We start from the raw sequence: 17,432 nt of genomic DNA, 5'->3' as shown, positions 1-17,432 counted from the left end.
AAACCGGAAAAGCCCCAAAAAACAACCATGTAAAACAGGTTGCAAACAGCACCCCTCCCATACCGACCAGCAAACTCCCCCAACTACCTTAACCAACCTTTGCAGCAACTCCGCCGATATTGGCCTCCTCCTGTCCTTGTCCCTCTTACTCTCTCTTGCCCATCCTTCCAACATCCTACTCGCCATTTCCCCCCCATTCGGCTGGAAACCCCAAAACCATTTCCCGTAAAAAGCAATTCCTGCTAACTACCCCGCTATAGTTGCTCTTGACCAGCCCCTGTCCATGCACCTCAGGAGGAAATTCATGACATCATCCCTCCTCCTCTCTTCCGCATCCCATCTGTCCTTCCAACTACGCGCTCTCCCCCAATGAAATCCTCCCAGGCCCTCCTGTAACACTCCCTAGACGCCCCAGCCAATGAACCCTCCACCAAAGCCAGCGCTCTCATCCTCCTATCTTCCACAGCTCCTCCGGAATCTGCTGCCCCTCCTGATCCGCATCTGGAGCCAATCCACGGAATCTCTGCCATTGAAAACGAGATAATGCATCAGCGATGCCATTATCCTTCCCCGGCACATGTGTTGCCTTAAACACCACATTCAATTCCATGCAACGCAGCACAAACTCCCTCATGAGTCTTGCCACCCTCTGATCCCTCGCTGATTGCCTGTTTACCACATGGACCACGCATTCATTGTCCACATTGAAATTCACTTTCCTATCCTGCAAATCCTTCCCCCACAACTCCAATGCCACCAGTAATGGGAAAAATTCCAGGAATGCTATACTCCTTCCCTCCTTCAACCACCGATCCGGTCATTTCTCCGCACACCATTTTCCCCCCCAAAATACTCCAAAATCCCCTGCTCCTGTTGCGTCTGAGAATATCTGCACTTCCCATGTCACCGGGTCCCCCTGCAACCACATCGACACCGCATTGAACTTCTCCAAAAAACACAGCCAAATTCTGCAGTCCTCCCTCACTGACCCCGATACTCTTATCCGGTGATGCGGGCACTTTGCTCCTGCCATAGCCCTCGCCATGTTCCTACAAAACGTCCGCCCTGGGGCCACCACCTTGCATGCGAAATTCAGATGCCCCACCAATCTCTGCATGTCCACCAGCGTCATTTTCTTGGCCCCCACCGCCCTTTCCAGCAACACCACCAGTTTGCTCACCTTGTCGTGCGGCAAGCGTGAGGTCATAGCCACTGAGTCCAGTTCAATTCCCAGAAATGTCAACACCACTGCAGGCCCTTCCGTTTTGTTTTCCGCTAACGGCACACCCAACTCGTCCATTAGCTCCTGAAACAACTTCAGCATTCCCTTGAATTCCCCCTCACTATCTGCCCCGCTAATAAACAGAAAATCGTCCAAGTAGTGCAGCACACTCTCCCAACCCGAGTTAAATGAGAAGACCCACTGTAGGAAAGAGCTGAATTGCTCAAACAGCGCACAGGAAATTGCGCACCCCATTGGCAACGCTTTGTCTATGTATAGGTGGTCCTCAAACTGCAAACCTAACAACCAAAAATCCTCCGGGTGCACCGGCAATAACCTAAACGCCGCCTTGATGTCACACTTGGCCATAAAGGCCCCTCGCCCTACCTTCCTTATCAGCTCCACTGCCTTGTCAACACTTACATATACAACCCCACACTCTTCCGGAGCAATGAAATCATTCACTGACATGCCCTCCGGCCAAGACAAATGGTGTATTAAACGAAACTCCCCCGGAGCTTTTTTGGGCACCACCCCCAGTGAGGATATAACCAAGTCACCTGACTGGTCATCAAATGGCCCTACGATCCTTCCCGCCGCTATTTCCTTGCTCAATTTTTCCCTTACCACTTCAACATTTTCTTTGGCTGACTTCAGGTTTTCAGCCCACCGGCGCACCCTTGGGCCCTGGTAACCCAATCTGAAACCCTCACTAAACCCCTCACTCAAAATCTTCGCCCCTTCCCTGTCTGGATAGAATTGCAGCCATTTCTGCAGGACCCCCACTTTAATTGGCGTAAAAGCTTTTCCCCACAACCCCTCTGCCCGAACCTCTCCCCCCTCCCCCTGTCTCCCTGTTGGAAGCACTGCGTAAGCGGGTGTTTTCCTCCACACTTGCTACACTCATGCCTGAACCTACACAGGGTCCTTGTGCAGCCATCCTTATTAAACGCCCAACATACTGCTGAGGACTGCCCTCTGCCCCCTCCCCCCGCACCTTCATGGGTGGGGCGACCAAGAAAGGGCCGGAAGGGCACCGGCAGCCCACTTGCAGTGTTTAATGTCGGGGCAAGCCTCGTTGGGGCCATCCATTGCAGCCAAAGATCCATATCTATCTCCCCCCAGACCGCCTGACTGTCTTCCGCCATCCTCGCTCTGAATTCCTCATCATACCTCACCCAGGAAAATCCCCCGAAACTCGTGAAAGCCTTCCTAATTAGGTCCATATATTTGAGTAGGGCCACACACCTCTCCGGAAATTTTTCACAATAAACACTGGCATAAATGATAAATGCCGACGTCCAATTCTCAATGGTCACTGGTACCCTTGGTCGCGCAGCCAATTTTCCCTCTCCTCTTCTTTAGACCCCTCCTTAGCTCTCACTTCCCTATGGAGCAATTTAAAAACGTCTACAAATTCCCCCGCCTGAATCTTCTCCCTGGTCGCCGCCATCAAGTGCGCCTACAACGGTTTTGTTATCCCCATGTATGGCAGTTTTTTCTCCTTTCCTTTCCCTTCAACCTCCTTTTCTTTTCCCCCTTGCACCTCGAGCCCCAATGGCTCCACCACCTTGTCCGTTTGAATCTCCACTGAGCAAATGCTCTTCTCAACCCCCAAGGCTCCAATGGCCTGCACACCAACTTCCTTCCTTACCCCTTGCAATCCAGACCCCTCATTTCCCGTCCCCCTTCTTGTGACCCCTCTCTGCCAGGCCGAAGACCATTCCCTTTCCTGCTCACCTCTTTCCACACCGGCCGTCTGCGGTCTGGCGTCCACACCAATGCTCCTCATCTCTTTTCTTAGAGGGCTCCTACTGCGGGGACAAAACATGTCAGCAGACTCACCCAGCCAACAGTTCCCCTGCCCTCCTACCCCCTGACCCCCCTGCACCTGCCTTTCCAGATCCCACCCCCAATATCTTCTCTCCTCCTCCCTTTCCCCCACCTCCCTATAACCTTCCCCCTCCCACTGCCCCACGTAATCCTCCAAACCAACTTCATCACCCGTCCCATACCATTGTGGCTGCGAGCTCGTGCCCCAGACGAGTTGATCTCCTTCCTGCGAGCCCGGGGTGTCCACCCCGCCACTCCTTTGACGTCTTCTCGGCGGGGCCGTGGAAACCCCTGCCTGGTCCTCTTCACTCGTGCGAGGTGCTCCGACCTCCGCCCTGGGGTCCTCATTGCTAGGGGCCGTGCTGAACCCTCTAAGCTCTCCAAACGCTGACCGAGGAGGGGCCGTTCCCAAACCCTCTACCTCCACCTGACCAGCGGGGGCTGAGCAGCGCCCTCCGCCCTCACTCCTCCTCATCGAGGGGGCCGTTCTGCACCCCACCCTATCCACCTCAATTGATGGGGACCTCTCCCTCCTTCTCCCACCCGCACTCTTACGCAGGTATTTTCCCCCTCTTCCCCGCTGCCCTTGCACCCCTTCTGTGCCCCATCCTTAGCACTGCCGTTATTCCCTCGAGCCCCCTCCCTTTGAGCACTCCTTGCTTCCTTAGTGCTATCCTTCATTACCTCCCCACATGGCTGCCCACCCGAAGTCATCTCTTCCCCGGACGCCCTCCTGTCTATCTCCCTCCTCATCCTCCTGCCCCTGGATTCCCACGCCTCCCCTCTCCCCGCCGCGGGGGTGCAAGCCACCACTGCCGCGAGAGCCCCATCGGCTGCCGCTCTGCGCTGCGGCCTACCCCCACTTGTCTCCCCCTCACCCGTGACCTCCCCCACCACCCCGTCCAGCTGGGCCCTAGATGCCCTGCTAATTATTGCCAGGGCCTCCCTCAGTGCCCTGGCATCGACCAAACCCTCCTTGCCAGCTCCCCGGCCCAACATTGTGCCGCAAATATCTAGTTGTGCACCAGGGGTATTCCCAGTCAGGCTAGCTAACTAAGCCCCCGAGCCAAGACCTATCCGTGGACCTACGCCAAAAATGCCAACCCCGCTAACTTTGCGTAAAATTGAACAATAATAACCCACTGGTACTATGAAACCCCAGACAGAATATGTACTTCCCTAATTATGTATCTATTTATTTATTTTATTTTATTAATAATTTTTTTGAGTATTTATTTATTATAACTATTATATAATGTATTTATTTTTTATTTTTTTATAAAACCCTAACAGAATTTTTCACCCTGTAACCACCCCCACCCTTCTACCTTGCTAAACTCCCCAACAAAGAGCACAGAACCACAGCACAGGCACCAACTAGTGCTGTAGCAATGTCCAGGCACACTGCCACCTGGCGGTGCTCAAGCCGCACTGCACGCTTCCCAGACAAAACAAACACTGCCCCTTTAACGGAGCTGCACTGCCCCCTTTCCGAACGGCGCTGACACCGCGCCCACACTCGGCGCCGAAGCCGGGAGACAAACAGCGGAGCTGCGGGGAAAAAGGGCTAGCCCGCGCTCAATCCCTCCCCAGACCGCCCACCCTGCCGGTACACGAACGGAGGACGCGACACACCGACACTCCTTAAAGGCACACCCGGAGCCCTACAGCCCCCCGACCTCCTGCACTGCCCCCGCGATGAGACCCGGAGATACAGGGACCCACGGTAAGAAATGAGGGGTCTTATCTACGGCACCCCTCCTATAAATGTGAGCACACAACTGCACTATACCTCTCTTTTTTTTTTTTTTTTAATATATAAACCTAACTGCCCGCTCTTCCCACACTCCCCTACCTCACCTTACTATCTTGCCCGCCTGAAGGCCCAGCTACTACCAGGGAAGGCTCGGGAGCAGGCAACAGGACTTGACAATCGCCAAGTCCAACTGTCACCTGCCTCCCGAACCTTCCCTGGCCCCTTAAATACCCCAGGAGGCGCTCTGCCCCCACGGCCACTCGCTGGCCGTGTGCAGCGCCAAAAACTTCCCCCCGGGCCTCCCCTTCTGCCACCACGCCAGCTCGGGGGAGCGCTTGAAAGACTCCCCGGAGCTGGCGTGGTGGGGGGCTAATGGCGCCTTTTCTTGTGAAAAGTGTCCACGGCGGAGGGGCACATTTAAATGCACCCACCGCCGTGGGCACCTTTTACAATAAAAGGCCGCCTGCTGCGCCTTGTCCCACAACGCCAGCTCGGGGTAGCCCTTGAAAGACTCCCCCGAGCTGGCGTGGCAGGGGCAAAAGGCGCCCTGGGGGGCGTGGCGCCCCAGGCGGTTGCCCGGCTCGCCCACCCCCACCCACAAGGCTGGCTCTGCATGTCAGGGTGAGTTTGGTGGGACAAAGCTGATCCTGCTGCAGGGGGGAGCGAGCGTGCAAAGAGAACACTCCCCCTGCGGAGGTAGGAGATATAGGGGCCATGCTGTATGGCCCCACTTCCCTTTCCTGTGCCTTCTTACTGAGGCCGCAGGTGGCCCTTACGCCCTGTTATGCCTTGGCGCCTGCAGCCCCTTCAGAGCCGTGACATGTGCGTCCACCATGATTCGTTTGTAACGGTCCCGTCGCAGAGCTGACCAACGAGAGAAGCGCTCTCTCTTTAGATAAGGTTCAATTGCTCTTGTGCGTTAGCTTCAAATAACTCAGGGAAAGTCCGCTCTCTTGTAGAGGAGCAGGCGTCCTAGACTGCCGGCACTCTATGGTAAAGCATAATGTAAAAACAGCCTGGCCAGATCCAGCAGTGGCGAGGCGCGAGCTGTTCCCTGGGCCGAGTCGGCCGGCACAAAATGAGCATTATTGGCCCTTAGCAGCCATCCATCGTGTGACTGTGTGTAGAGCGATCGCGAGAGCCCCGCTCTCGCGAGACCTCGCCAGCAAACACAGCTCCGCCCCCGCGCGCTACGCGCGCATTACGGGACGAGCTCAAGACGCGATCAGAGGCGTCTACCCGGCTCCTCCGAGCACGGGACTTCAAAGCACGATATTTATGCAGCCTGAGGAATCCTGACCCTCAGCACAGTTGGGCCCGTTGGCCTTTAGTAATGTTGGCACCTTGTGCCTCTTCAATTCGTTATTGAATTACAGCCTCAATAAACCACTGGTGCAACTCAAGTACGGCTCCTGTCTTCACTTAAGGTGGGCGATTTACTACATAAATTGGCGACGAGGGTCATCACCAGAACCTACACAGAAGCATGCAAGGAGCCACGCCACCGCCACCCTTTTTGCAAACGCCAGGTAGGCCTGCCATTCCATGGCCACAATGGCAACCCCTGTTCATGACATACGTGGAGGCTATGGGGGGAGCAGGGTTTTCGGCGGCAAGACGCAGGGCCATGTTACTCAATGCCCTAGGAGTGGAGGGGCAAAGAATATTCGAGGGCCTTACCCCGATTCCTGTAGACGATGACAATGAGGATGTGTTCAAGGAGGCGGTCAGGAGAATCATTAAGAGGTTCGCCAGCAAAGAGAACACAGTGCTCCACAGAATACGGTTTTACACTCGGAAACAAGAACAATCTGAACCCGTCGATGACTACGTCACCAAATTGAGGGAACTAGCAGCCTTGTGTAACTTCGGCACCAATGCAGAAAACCGCATATGCGACATGCTGGTCGTACACACTAACAGTCGTAAAGTCCAAGATAAATTTATCATCGAAAAGGAGCTACAGTTAGAGAAAGCTATCGAGATCGCCAGGGCGGTAGAAGAAACGGTGGGAAGAAGAAAAGAATTTGCAGGGGCCCAGGGTCCCGCGGAAATACAAGCGGTGGGCTTCCACATAAAAAAAGAAAAGTCGACAGCGGACATGAGAGAGGCGAGAGGTTACAAGAGAGAACCCCTCAAGTGCCACAGGTGCACCAGCACGAAGCACCTGGCGTTTGACCGGGAGTGCCCAGCTAGAGACAAGGAGTGCTCCATCTGCAAGCGCATTGGGCACTTCTCCATAGTGTGTCGATGGAGAAACAAGAAGGTCACCAGTCTCACCACAGATCGAACGATGGTAAGAGAATCCTCCTCAGAAGATGAAGGAAGACCCACAGTCATTATGGTGAACAGCACACTGGCCAGGAGAGAGAAGCCCCATTGCCTCATCAAAATCGATGGAAACGAGACAAGGGTCATGGCAGACTCCGGGTCAGATCTCACCATTTTACCCCTCCGCACTTACAAAGAAATGGTGGGTAAGGAGAAAGTGCAAGTTCTCACCACGCGACACAAGCCCACGGTGTTTGGAGGGGCGTCAGTTGAACTGTTAGGCTATATCAATGGAAAAGTCGAATTCAAAGGGAGAGAAACCATCACCCGAGTATATTTCAGTCACGAAGGTCCAGCGGTTTTGGGCTGGGACGACCAGGACAAGTTAAAAATCAAACTAGATCCCAGTAAGATCAGGTCCTGTCTGTCAGTGCAAAGAACGGATCAATTGTCAAGAGCGATTATCCAACACTTTTCTCGGAGGAGCCGGGGCACATCAAACATTTTCTTCACAAAATTGTGCTCAAAAGAAATGCTGTCCCTGTCAAACACCGGGTGAGACCAGTACCAGCCACAGCAAGAGACACCCTCAAACAACAGCTGGACAAAATGAAAATGGGAGGGGTAATAGAAGAAATTGAAGCGTCCGAATGGCTGAGCCCAGTCGTCCTCATAAAGAAACCCCAATCTCAAGAATTAAGGGTGTGCATAGACCTGCGCAGTTTAAACCTAGAAGTCATTACGGACAACTACCCGCTCCCAAGCATAAATGAACTCATTTTACTAATGAAAGAAGCCAAAATATTCTCTAAACTGGACATGAGAAACGCATACCACCAAATACAGCTGCACGATGAATCAAAACCCCTTACGGCATTCATCACTCCTTTTGGTACATACCAATTCACCAAAATGCCTTTCGGGCTGTCGTCAGCTGCATCTGCATTCCAACGCATGATGGACGTCCTGCTACGGAAAGTTAAAAATGTGGTATATTTCCAGGATGACATCCTGGTGTATGCAGGAGATGAACAGACACACAATGCCACACTCAAATTAGTTCTCAACAAGTTACAAGAAGCAGGAGTGCGCCTACGCTACGAAAAATGTTCGTTCGGGGTGAAAGAAGTCGAATACTTAGGGTACAAGATATCGGAAAAAGGGATCAGTCCCAAACAGAACCTCATGCAAGCCATCACCAAAGCTCCGGAACCCACCACTAAAGAAGAAGTGAGGTCATTTCTAGGATTGGCCGAATACTATGCAAAATTCATACCCAGGTTTTCAGAAATCACTACACCCCTCCGTGATCTGCTCAAGAAAGGGTCAGAATTCACGTGGCGAGAGCCTCAGAAGAAGGCGACAGAAACCATAAAACAGCACATAGTGAAAGCCCCATGTCTCCAACCGTTTAACCCAAAGTGGGAAACTGTAATCACCACAGACGCCAGTGCGTACGGACTAGGGGCAGTGCTAACGCAGAAGAGAGGGGACACCGAACATGTAGTGGCCTTTGCCTCAAAGGCACTATCAGTGGCGGAACAGAACTATTCCACCATTGAAAAAGAAATGCTAGCATGCGCATGGGCCGTCGAACATTTCCGAACATACGTGTGGGGCACAAAGTTTAAGCTGGTTACAGATCACAAGCCGCTCATTCACATGCTCAGCCCAGGAGGCACCAAAGCTTCCACGCCCAGACTGGCCCGCATCGCAGCTAAACTACAGGAGTACACATTCGAAATCCAGCACATCTCAGGCTGGAAAAACTCACAAGCCGACTGCATGTCGAGACTGCCGGAGGGCAAAGATGAGGCTACCACGTTCCTACAACGGGAATGCATAGTCGCGTCCATCACAGACCTATCGGCACCAGGGTACCTGGAACTCAGTGAAAGGCATTGGGAAGAAGAAGACGAGAAAGACCCCACCATGGCAAAGATTCGCGGATGGATCAGGGAAGGGTGGCCCAATGAAAAAAGGCTGCCCGAAGGCATGAGACCGTATTGGAAAGTGCAAGATGAGTTGTCGGAAACAGAGGGGATAATCATAAAGACAGACCAAATCATCCCCCCCACAGGAATGAGACGCACAATCCTCTGTAGGGCCCATGCGGGACATTTGGGAAACACGATGACACGCCGCAGGATGAGAGAAGCCTACTGGTGGCCGTCTATGGATCAAGAAATTTGCGCTATGATAGAACGCTGCCACGAATGCCTCAATAGCGACAAAAGACTTAAGGTTCGCCAGGCACCCCTCATACCCACAGAGATACCAGAAGCGGTATGGTCCAAAGTGGGCATCGACTTCATAGGGCCCCTGGAGGCGATGGCGACAGAACACAGATACGGCATAGTACTTGTCGACTATCTATCCAAGTGGGTGGAAGCAGAGTTTGTACCAAACATAACTACTGAGACAGTCATAGAAGTACTCACAGAAATTGTTCAAAGGGAAGGCCTCCCCAAGGAAGTCGTCACAGACAATGGTGTACAATTAGTTTCCAAAGACATGGAAGAATTTTTAAAAAGGAACCATATTAAACAAAAGAAAGCGGCCCTATATCACCCTCAAGCCAATGGACTCGTCGAGAGGGCGAACAGGTTCATAAAAGGCGCCATCCAACTGGCCACGGCTTCCGGTATGGACCCGCTCAAAACCACCAAAGAGGCCATAGCGGCCCACAGGCTCACACCAAACGGTATTACACAAATATCCCCGTTCAAAATGTTGAGAGGGAGGAGTGCTGCATCTACGCTCATTCCACCATGGCTGTCGAAAGTAAGGGAAGATGAAGCCGTGAACATGGCTGAAGTAGTATGGCGCATTGAGAAAAACAAGTCACGCATGAAATCGTGGAGCGACGAAAGAAGGCGGACAAAGCGAGTGCCCAGCATAGGAAAAGGAGACTGGGTGAAAATAAAACTACCAAGAAAAGATCAAACCACAGGATCCCGGTACAGTCAGCCCATAAAAGTAACTCACAAAGGGACAAATCATGTCCGCACAGAAGACGGGCGCGCGTGGAACTTTGAAAGAGTAGCATTATACCAGCGGAGGCAAGAAAAGGCGAGAACCCCAGAGACACCACGCGTGGAAGCCGAAAAGGATTACGGGGGAACCGACGAACGAGAACCCGAAGGAAACGACGGAGAAAGAGAAGAAACCGAGACAGAACCAGAAGAACCCAACCTAAACCCAGAACCTGAGCAGCAGGGACCTTGCCCTGGAACCGGTGAGAGACCCAGAAGGGAACACAGAAGACCGGTGAGATACAATGACTATGTATTACAATGAACTTGTTCTGTATTGAAAAAGGGAGGTGTGTAGAGCGATCGCGAGAGCCCCGCTCTCGCGAGACCTCGCCAGCAAACACAGCTCCGCCCCCGCACGCTACGCGCGCATTACGGGACGAGCTCAAGACGCGATCAGAGGCGTCTACCCGGCTCCTCCGAGCACGGGACTTCAAAGCACGATATTTATGCAGCCTGAGGAATCCTGACCCTCAGCACAGTTGGGCCCGTTGGCCTTTAGTAATGTTGGCACCTTGTGCCTCTTCAATTCGTTATTGAATTACAGCCTCAATAAACCACTGGTGCAACTCAAGTACGGCTCCTGTCTTCACTTAAGGTGGGCGATTTACTACACTGTGCTGGAGGATGGCAGCTGGCTCGCCTCCCCGGGCCAGCCTCGAGCTCTTTCTGGGGCCAGGGAGAGAGGCAACCCTCGACAAGCAGCAGAAACCCAGCAAGCCATACACATTACATTACAAGGTAACCCTGAGCCAATTAGTGTCGTGATGCGCATGTGTGTAGGCTGGAGTTAGGGGCGGTGAGGGGCCCGCCGTACCAATTACAGATGTCGCCAGCAGAGACACGCTGGAATTTCTCCCAGCTGTAGCAGAGGGTGCAATATCTTGGGCTGTCACTCAGGCTCCAGCAGCAGAGGATTCTGGGAAACTCCTGCACGTGCTGCATTCGCGCAGAGCCACAATCCAGAAACCTTGGGTATAGGTGTGCATTCTGCCAGGATAAAGTACACTTCTATTTGCCAAACCGAAGAGAGATAGCAGAAAGGTTTTAAAGGAACATAACCACTGGCATTGCTCTGGGCAACCCTCCAGACCATTGGTTATCGGTTTGGGTTGATTACTGCAGATCTTCTTGGCAATTGGAGAATTTGTTGCAATTATTTTTTGACAGGTACATTTTGCCGCATTTATATGTAGGGAGAGACTGCTGCAGCCCCCCATTAAACCCTTATAATTAATTGTACACCTATACACCACCCCCCCCACATATATCTATGCAGCAAAATGTGCGACCAAATTGGGCGTGCCATATTCAACCAATCCCTGCTCATCAGCCTGCCATGCCATTACAGAAGGTGAAAGACAAATAAATCAGTTTCAGTATCACCCCTTGGGGGCAGTGCAAACCAAACTGCTAGTTCACATCCCTTCTGCACAAGGCCACAAGCAACACCAGACATGCTTCCGCCTCACTGGGTGTCACCAGGGAGTTGTAACTTGGGTCTCCGAGCACAGCAAGCTCAGGACTTGCATTACTTCCACGTCCCTCTTCCTCGTTCCTGTACTTACGTGTGAGTGGTGTCCCACCTCACCCAGAAATCCGTTCTTTCTTTCTAAACTCTTTTAGGGCCTGCCCCTCCCTGGGGGATATTTAGGCATCGCCCACCCGACAGACCTCAGTTTTAAAATGTTCCTGCCCCGGGCAGGAACTCACTTCCCTTAAGGGAATCCTCAGCTAGTCGGGCTAGAGGGGTCTACGTTCCGGTGCCTGGAGGTGGACCACACTGCATAGCTCTTCGGGGCCGTCCACAGGCAGACCATCCGGGCCCCTCTGCACAGTGGTGGAAATGGAAAAAATCTGGAGGGGGATCCCACAAGGCCTGGGCTGGGGGCGGGGTTTTGGGGTGGGCGGAGTCCAAGGAGGCCGGGTTTAGAGGGGCAGAGCTGGCAGGTGACCTCCAATCAAAGTTAAGGTCCAAAATAAGTTTAAAGCAGCGCAATTTCTTTCACGCTGCTTCTTCTTCAAACTATATATCAATTCCACTTTAAACCACTTCCATGGCACTGGTGCACCCCAAATTTGATATCATTACCACTTGAAAACCGCTGGGGTAGGGTTTGCAGTCAGGATTAAGGACAGAGCCACACTGAGAAGGTTTTCTTTAGTGTTTGCACAGCACTAATGTGTACTTCATTTACATTCTTTACATAATATACTTCAGTCTTCAAACCAACAAACTTGGCAGAAGGGATGTGTTGCTCAGATGTCATTTATTAGTCAGAATATACTACATTTTAAATACTCTGTGTCCAAACTGTACATTGGGCCTCATTAGGACCTTGGCGGAGGACCATGGCGCTATTAGCACCATGGTCCATGGCGCTAAATTGCCAACTCCGCCATGGTGGTTGGCGGACTTACCGCCCCATTCCGACCTTGGCGGGGCGGTAAGTCCCCAATCCCCATTTACCCTTCCCCATTCCCATTTTTGCCCCATAGGGCATAATGGGAGTGGGGAAGGCGTTAATTACGCCACCGTAAATTACGGTGGCGTAATTAACAACAAGGTCCCTTAGCGCCATGGATTTTAACACCTGCTAAAAGCAGGTGTTAAATCCACCATGGCGCTAAGGGATCTCGTACTCAGGCGGTAAGGGTCGGCGCTGTTTACGCTGGCGTAAACCCCTTACCGCCTGGGTCGTAATGAGGCCCATTGTCTTGTGGGGCAACCACAGAAATATTGCACTAGCCAGAATGAAGATGTTACTTCTCACCAAATTGCAGTGATAGTTCACAGTAGAGACCAAACTCTTTTTTCCATTGTCATCCGGTTTTTTCTCCCGTGCCCGGCAAGCTGTGTGGTCTGCTCCACGTCGACCCTGAAGTAGCCACTTTTTACATACTTTTCTGGACTGAAGTCAGCCAGGGGCGGGCCATTATGGTGCACAAACAATAAATTGCTCACTCTTCCGATACCTAGTGAGTTTCTAAGGGGTGTGAGTGTATTGTTCATGTGACTGAACACACGTTCACTTTCGGCAGTGGATATGGCTATGGTGTCCAGTGTTCTCATAAGTGGAAGCACTTCCTCTGGCACACGCTTTCCACCATTGTCTTTATATTCCCGGAAGCCAATCACTATTTCTCTACTTGGCAGCTGAAACCTTTTGCAGAGTGCCTGCACTTCATCTTCCCCATGCAATATGTCATAATCATTTGGCCAGTACCTAGGGTAAAGCACTTGGCATGCCGATATCAAATTGTGAAACTCTGAAGCCATTGCTTCCCCTGAAGTGCCTGGAACATGCGAGGAGGCTGTGGTAAGGAGTCTATTTTGCATGGCATTTGCCAGACTTCGGAAAAAGTGCCGTCTATTGATTTCGACATCAACTTTTCTCCCTCCATGCAAATTAACCCCTTGAAAGGTTAGAGTATCAGCAGAGTTTGGTGAATTCTGCTTGCCTGCCTCCTGCCAGCACCTCAAACACTTTAATTTGGCGACAAATTAAAATATGGGCCCCTGGGAGAGTGACATAGTTTGCTTGCAATTTTAGAGACCGCTCAGACAGTTCACACAGAGCATCCCTCATCAGGCCCAGGTTCTTAACAAGCTCCACAGCAGTCAGCCTTTCCAGAAGTCCTCGATATTTTGCCCTTTCAGGACCTCCACGGTTTGGGTCTACAGCTGCTGACTGGAAGTGAACTGCAAGAGCAGGATAGAGGTCCCAAACAGCTTTCACAGTGCGGCAACTACATGCCACCCATCTAGTATCACAAACTCTACCTATTGCAGGGACAATCACTGCCAATTGATCAGCAAACGTGTGCAATTCCCCACAATTTGACTCTTTGCGTTTCCGTTCAGGGAAAAATGCAAAGAGAGATGGTTGCTTTTGCATCCCTGTGGGGTACTTAGTACGGCTCTCCAGGCTCTAAGGCTGCTCCATGTAAGTGGACGGGTCAGGCCACCTGACCGCACTGTCTATACGTCACAGAACTGTTGGACCTAATGAACGGGACAAAGTATAGAAATATTTTACTACATGTACTACATTACCATGTTTCACTTGTGGAGGACAGGAGAGGGCATGCAAGTACACACCCCACATCACAATTTCAATCGCCCAAAAAATCAACAGTGAAGCCCTGGCATTGTTTAATGTCTGTCCTGCCATGACTCTGTGGGTCAGCCATGCAAGCCACCATAGTTCAAAATGGCAGGGGGCAGGGGGGCCCTAGAGAACAATACGCTCAATGGTGTTTCACCACTGTTGAGTGCCACAGAGAGGAAACAAAGGCACAGATAAGGATTATTTTGACTCTCCAAAGAAAGAGCCTTTGAACTATAAAGGGCTGCCAATTTTTAAAGAATTATGGATTGGCAATTCTGAGAGGTTAGGCAATAGATTATTACATGGGATGCCCAGTATCACATATTGCTTAAGGGGTGAAGCTGGGATTTGTGCCAACTCTGCAATTTCTGCATTTGAACACTTTCTTTTCCAGCTCTTACTGTGTACTAAAACAATCTCATTTTATAAAACGGACTTGCAAAGTACACAAATCACATTTCCAAACCTGACCATTTTTAAAATCAAAATATTACAGAAGGGTGTTACGCAAAATGGAAATGATTCTAGCTTCATTCTCTCCATCATCAAGGGAAGTATACAAGTACCAGCATACAAATGGATGTGATTTAGCAGATTTAATCTAGGTATGTCTTTTGTACTTTTAAGCTTTAAATATTTCCAAAACAATGGCTTGTGAAATTGTCATTCATAAACGTGCAGAAAAACCTTGGACTTTTATACAAAAAGCTAAATGTTTTTTGTGTCAAACGAGCAGACCTTAAAATATGCTTGCACAAGGTCTACAACATTTGGTCTGCTCTCTCCCGTCTACCACCACTTCCACTCAAATGGCCTTCATAAGAAGAAAGATCAAGTAATGAGCTAAACAATGCCAGCAGCATGCAAGGAGGCAAACCTCACAGAAGACAGCACAGGAATGCTAGATATATTATATTATTTGAGCAGGATCACTGTATCGTCTGCTGGCAAAGCCAAGATACAAGCATGAACACTTTGGTTCCACAGTCTTGAATTTGGATACTTATTCACCTCTTGGACAAATAGTTTATTCTCAAATTTGGAGGGGATTGCCTAGGTTTTAGAACGCCCCATCTGAACAAACCAATTTCTAGACCTTCACCACACAAATGACATGTTTGTTTTTATAGCAACCCCTATCTGGTGCAGGAACATTGCTGATAATAAATAGCACCTTTTATGCTGTAAAACCAAGTGCATATGCAGGTAGGTCTATAAACTTCAGACATATGAAAGGTTCAGTCAGCCTTGCTGTAATGTGCTCTTCTAATCCTTCATATGAACACATATCTCTGCAATGAGTGATTAACACACTGAGCTAACTTCAAATCATTGTGGCACTCCATTTATCAATATGGATTTCAACTTTGGCTATTGCAATGATCAACATAATTCCCACAGGAAAGAAAGAATGCTTAAATACTCTGAATGTTGCATTAAAAGCAATGTTTACACGATCTCTGCCCTGTGCGAGCACTGTGCACAAAGCAAAGGTAATCTGCTCTGTGTGCAGTGTACTCGCAGAGGTCAGATTGGATTTGCCGGGCCCACGAAGGTGGGGGCTGAGCTGCTCGGAGCTCCAGCCCCCACCTTCGTGGGCCCGGCAGTTTAGTCTGTGATGCGTGCCTGCTACTTTTACAAAAATGCATAAAATAACTTTATGGGGCCAAGGGCACTGAACACTGTCGGACATGCAGCCTGCACTCGCCAGCCTGCAGATGAAAGCGCTTTGTGGAGAAACGTTTGGAACCACGCCGAGAACTACTCACTGGTACATAGTAAGGCCTGGATGAGGAAAACAACAAAACTTACCAGTGCGACGGTGTCGGCGAGGTCGGGCTCCAGAATCCGGTGATGGCAGCTCCAGCAGCAGGATCCAGGACGATGGCAGCAACAGGCTCCAGACGACGACGTGGCAACTCCGTCTCCTCAAGATGGCGCAAGGTAAGTGCAGGCCAGGCCCAGCCATTCTTAAGAAGGCCTGTCCTGGTGTCCTGCTGTTGTGTACAGGTAGGGGGGCGGAGCCAGAAGAGCGCTCTTGGCGGCAATGAGCTGCTCCGCCCCCCTACACCACGACATTGAGGGCGTTTTTTTTTTTTTCTCAACCCAGCTGCAGAGCATGGGTTTGGTGTTGGCGGCTGACTCTGGCCGGACCGCCTTAAAGGATGACATGAGCCCAGTGAAGAAGCTAGGAGGAGTGTATTGACAAGCATCTACTGACATCCGCATTAAGGACATTTATTTTCGAGCCAGTTGAGCCCCTCGAGCTGCAACCGACTGCACCGCTGACTGTTGTTACACCGCAGTCGCTAAAGCCATCTGAGATGCCTCGACCAGTGCTTCAGAACCGGCGACAAGCAATGAGACGATTCCTGACCCTGAGCCACCGTGTAGGCCAACCTGCATCCATCCATTCAACTTCGCTCGCCGAACTGCCTGTCGCCTGATACACACAGCTATCTCTCAACTTGAACTCTGTCACAGAAGCTGCAAAGCGCCCTGAAACCGACTCAACACTATCGAGCACCAAGAACTTCTATGAGCACATGGTACATTGTGGTTCTGTCCCCCTGATCCTTCTCAGAAGGCCCCAAGTTACCTTTTGTGACCCATTGCTCCCTTTGTTTTGAAACCAAGTATGCTTGAACTATTGCGATTAAATACTATACTGACTACCCTCCTGTCAGTATCCAGAGTGCATCCCTTTTCCTTCTTTGAAACTCTGTCCTCTGCATTCCAGAACAGGGTGGGTTGTATTTTGGTAGTGTGCTAGAACTGTCTCTTGTGATAATAATAAAGTATATATTTGTGTACAAACCATGGCTGGACAGTCCCTTTTATCATTGGGTAATAATTGTATTTTCGCTGTGTTGCAACTAACCAACAATCCACAAACTTTCGGAGATAAGCCTGCATTCCGTCGACGTTACCAAAATTGGACAAGGAGGTTTATAATTGACTTGTGTTTCCAATTTGTTCAGTTCCCTTCTGGTGTACTAGAGGTGTGGGCTGATTGATGGTTTAGAAACGGATATTCATCCCAGGACCACTGGTGCCCCGGAAGTTGATTCATCACAACGGTGTGTGCATGTTGCCATGCAATCGGTCGAGGCTCGGAATGTTTCTGTTGCTGCTTCTGGCCCTCCAGTCTCCGGCATGCCTTTTTGGTGGGTCATAAGCACGCTGCTGGGCCTGGGCTTTTG

General features: G+C 50.9%; 1 long non-coding RNA gene across 1 annotated transcript in view; it reads right to left on the bottom strand.

The window, feature by feature from the left end:
• The window catches only part of LOC138579593 (uncharacterized), a 348,076-nt gene extending 331,832 nt beyond the window's left edge, over positions 1–16,244 (bottom strand). Inside the window, exon 1 of the long non-coding RNA XR_011304088.1 lies at positions 16,042–16,244. This is a non-coding gene — a long non-coding RNA (uncharacterized lncRNA). The remainder of the gene's footprint in view (positions 1–16,041) is intronic.
• Positions 16,245–17,432: the final 1,188 nt, after the last annotated feature.

The sequence above is a fragment of the Ambystoma mexicanum genome, chromosome 3p (assembly GCF_040938575.1).
Source record: "Ambystoma mexicanum isolate Mex_15411 chromosome 3p, UKY_AmexF1_1, whole genome shotgun sequence".
Lineage (NCBI taxonomy): Eukaryota > Metazoa > Chordata > Amphibia > Caudata > Ambystomatidae > Ambystoma > Ambystoma mexicanum.
The sequence above is the reverse complement of the archived record's forward strand: the minus strand, read 5'-3'. Positions and strand labels throughout refer to the sequence as shown.